At 31.6% G+C, this 4,550-nt stretch overlaps 1 long non-coding RNA gene across 6 annotated transcripts; it reads left to right on the forward strand.

Annotated features, from left to right (window-relative positions):
- On the forward strand, positions 201-4,550 carry LOC107631962. 6 transcript variants are annotated; one of them, XR_002360079.1, is made up of 3 exons: positions 201-916; positions 1,146-3,152; positions 3,365-4,550. It is a non-coding gene; the product is annotated as an uncharacterized LOC107631962 (long non-coding RNA). The 6 variants fall into 6 exon arrangements; XR_002360078.1 differs by having other exon boundaries at positions 3,977-4,550; XR_002360076.1 differs by having other exon boundaries at positions 213-916; positions 1,146-1,775; positions 2,502-4,550.

The raw sequence follows: 4,550 nt of genomic DNA on the forward strand, positions 1-4,550 counted from the left end.
CTCACCATTTTTTTCTTATAAAAACTTAAAATAAAATTAATGATCATATTATTTATAATTTTATATTAAATTTCTTTAAAATTTTATTATTTTTAATTTTAATTTAAACTTAATTTTTTATTTTCTATTTTATTAATCCTATTCTATCCTATCCTATCCTATAACAATCTTTTAAAAGAAGGTTTATTCAGGAGTGAAATTTCTGCGTGGCATGCTCAAGAATTTTTCAAATTTTTTATGTATGATCTTTATCTATATAAACCCCCATGATGAAACCATTGTTATCCACTACTCTTCTAAACATTGTGCCTAGTTTACATGTACACACTCCCCGTCCTTAAATTTTGAATTCAAAATCAATTAAGGAAGGGATTCATTCCCAATTTCCCATCATCTACGTTCTCCATTCTCTGTTTCCATTTTTCTTTGTTCCTCCGCTTCTTCTTCTATTCTTCTTCTTCATGTTAGTTCCTCCTCTTTTTTTTCTTCCCTTCTTCCGTTCGTTTCTTCTTCCTGTTCCTAATCTAAGTTGGAGATGGAGGTTATAAAGTTCATGTACTCACCAACGCAGAGGATGTCATTGTACCTGATGGCTCCAACCTTCAGAGGAGTCGTCGCGGTGGAGGCAACACCAGCAGTGGTGGTAGGGTTACGGCGGTGGATGAGGTGCCGATTGCTATGGTGGTGGACGATGGTATGGCGTGGTAGTCCCAGTGGGTGCGGTGGAGTTCGTGGTAATCATCGATGTGTGGTGATGGATACGGAGGAGGAAGCGGTGGAAGAAAGCATATAGCTGGAAAGTACTGAGTGGCGGCCATAGAGAGCACATGTAGTGAGACTGTGAAAGCCGAGAGCACAGCAGCGACGACCAGAACAGAGCCGTGAGATCTATTGGCGTTCAGAGCAGATCTGCATGGTTGTTATTTTTTTTATTTTAATTAATTAATTAGATAAATTATGTAAATGATTATTATTTTGTTTAATTTACAAATTTTATTGTTTCAAAATTTAAATTTTGAATTGAAAATTAATTTGAAAAAAAAAATCATTTGTATATGTTCATTTTCATTATCCTCACCGATCATGTTTTCCAATTTTTTCTTCTCATCATTCTTGCTCTCGCTTTCTAATACTGGGAGCTGCAGTATTCGACAACAAAATCATATCGGCTACTGTTTGTGAAACATGGTTCGGTATCTCCTTTTTGAGTTTTGATCATGGAGTTTTGTCAATGTCTTAATTTTACTCGCTGGTAAAATTACTTACAGGTAATCCTTTTTTCCTTCTTTTTTGGAACTTTAGTTATTTCTAACGTTAGTGCTTACTCTGTTGTTTTTATTTGTTGTGCATTTGTTGTACTGAGTTACATATTTTCTAACACATCTATATTTGGACAATCCGCAACTACCTTTAGATATTTCATTGTTAGATCACACATGATATGCTCAACCACCTGTATCCATGATAAAAGAGTGTTGAAGTTTGTGGTGTTTTCATGATAGGTTCAATGGTTGTTATTTATCACATTGGAAAATGAATACCACAATGGAATATACCATTGAAAAATCAATACCACATTGGAATCTTTGATTGTTGTTTATCTTCCAGCTTCGTTTAAAATTTCAAATTTTTTTATCTTAAGTCATAGATTTTTTTTTGAAAGGATTGGTTTGTGGTGCAGGGTGTGGAAGCAACATGAATCCAATGACATGCTGATTTCAAAGCATTAACATGATCAAGAACTTGGAAATTAACAGATGAGGTTGCAATTCAAGGTTTTTTTTGGTTATCAAAGTAGTAATATTTAATTTTTGGCATTCAAGCTTCTCTTTCCATTTTTTTGCTTATATTTGGTTGCAATTGAAACTTTTTTTTCTTGCTCAATTGTTTGTTCAGGTTAATTTATTTCTATATATTTATGTTGAGCCAGCAGCTTCTCTTAATGATTCCCACTAAATTTCATATTTGGAACAACTTCCTCTGCTGACTAGATTTTACTTCTTCTTTATTTTCTTTTTATTTTCCTTTTTTATTTTTTTTCAAAATTATTTTAATTTTAATCAAGTAGCTAAGTATGTAAAACTGTTGTTGGATCTGAATTGACATGATCATGTTTAATTGATTTATGAAAACATTCAAACAAATTTATTTATAAAAATGTCATATGTTGAAATCATATCCAGCGTCCAATGTCTCTAGAATGATGAAGTTCACACTTAGTTACTGCCTATAGAAACCTTTGGTCTATTCAATTAATTCTCTCCATTCTGTTTTCATATTGACTTAATTAATCATCGCAAAAGCCTTTTTATTGATCAATCACTTTTTTCTGTCATTGGTGATAGTTAATTAAGTTTATGTTGAGCTTTATTTTTTTTATTTTCTGATTTGATTTAGTTTTGAAACTGCCTTTTTGATGAGAGAAAAACTTGATATTATGGGATTTCAAATTCAAGAGGACTTTTAGTTAATCATGTTTTAATAATTTCTTTGCTTTTCAGGTAAAAGGTGGTTTTCTGAGCTAGCTTGGGTTCAAATCCAACGCTTATGAGATAGTATTTAATTTCTTGCTCCCATCCTTTACTTTTGTTTCATAATCTGTGTTAGCAAAAGTAGCTGTAAGAAGAATATGAGAGTGAATTTTTTTTTTTTCGAAATTCATATAATTATCTGCAAAATTAGTTGGTGAGTTGGTGATACCTCTGCCATAATTATCACCAATATAATGCTGGCTTAGCTACTTAATTAATTTTCTACCAATGATTTGATAAGTAGTTGGATAGAACTTAGAAGATACAAGCACTACTTCAATAAGATGAAGGGAGTGGTGGTGTCATTTGAGGTCGTGGCTGGGGAGGAGCTGCCACTCTGCCACTGGTTAGAGCGCTTCTAACTTGGTATTTGAATGTTCCCACACTAGCTATTGCTGAATAGTGAATATAAATATTATTATCTTCTGGTATTTATAATTATTTCACTATATTATTCTATATGATAGTTGAATTTGAGAATAGTACCATTAGTAGAACTAATGCTATGATTGATCAATTCACTTGACTGATAGAGTATTTTGGTATTTTTCACCTTGCACACTATAACAGGAGAGAAATTCAGATTATTAAAGATGTTAGTGGAATAATAAAACCATCAAGGTAAAATGATTCTCATTTATATTCAGTTTTATTTAATGGTGTACAATAATTGCAATTTAACATTTACTTTACAAAGCCTTTTTTTGAAACAAAAACATTTGAATCCCTATACATTTCTTTTCTGGTGTGAAATCTTGGGATGACATTTCTTTTCCTAATTTTCTGCATGATAGTTCACTCAATTGAGCAATTGTCATATTATCATGTAGCAGGGTTCACACGGGTTTCTTCATTTGTGGAATCTATGACTTCACAAATATTATTATTGTGTTTCTTTTTATTGAACTAGAAGATTAAAAGTGTTTCATCCAGATACAGTTAGTTTTAGTCTTAGGATTTTAGCCTTTTGATGGCTGATTTATAAAACTCAATTGCACAAGATATTATTTGTAATATATTAATACTTTCCCATTATATGGATGACATATGGATGACTGCAGTAGATTTTTTTATGTTTATCTTTGTTTGTATTAAATTTGCTATACTCTTAAGTTCATATTCATACCAATAAACTTATTATACGAAATTATCTTTCTCTTTTCAACAAATTAATTCTTTGATGTATATAGTAGATTTTTTGGTTATTCTTGAATTTTCTATATTATTTGTTTTAACTGTTCTGAATCTGCTTTAGTATAGCATATCATTTTTTTATCTGTTCTCACTATCTTATATATGTTTTAGGTGTCTTTGTTGCTACAAACATTAGTTGAATACACATGATTCGGGCATTCATTTATTTATTTTCTGAATTTGATCTTTTTATTTATTTATTTATTTATTTATTTTCTGAATTTGATCATTTATTTATTTATTTTCTGAAGTTGAATACCAATATCCAAGGACTAGGAGTAAAAACAACAATTTTGGTTGAAGTTTCGATTGACAGTATCAGCGACGAAGGTTCCGATATAGTTAAATTAGTTCTAAGTTTAGCATTTTTGGTGGGAGCCTATTCTGTCGACAAGGCATCAGGCGCTAACAATATGGCCATTAAGATAAAAAAGATTGTGATAGGCAGTTGCAGCATGTGAGAAAGTATAGGGAGCCAATGACCTAAGCGTACAATGTGTACAATGAAGGTTTAGAAAGTATTAGAGATATTATTATTAGTGTTACATTATCCTGTCAAGTTACGCTTTTGGGATGAGTGGTTTTAGGACATGGTATAAGAATTCCAGATCCGGAAGGTCAAGGGTTCAAACCTTAGTGAATCCAAAATTAGCTTTTTATAACATAAGATGTTTATTATCCCTGGTATTCGGATGGTTACTCGCAGCATGTATAGGGTTTTAGTTTTTTTTGGATAAACCCAAGTATTGGGAGGGAGAGAGAATACGCTGTACTATTTTAAATTTTATTGGGCGGGTTGTTTTGAGTAGGGCCTATTTCAGGCCT

The sequence above is a fragment of the Arachis ipaensis genome, chromosome B03 (genome assembly GCF_000816755.2).
Source record: "Arachis ipaensis cultivar K30076 chromosome B03, Araip1.1, whole genome shotgun sequence".
Lineage (NCBI taxonomy): Eukaryota > Viridiplantae > Streptophyta > Magnoliopsida > Fabales > Fabaceae > Arachis > Arachis ipaensis.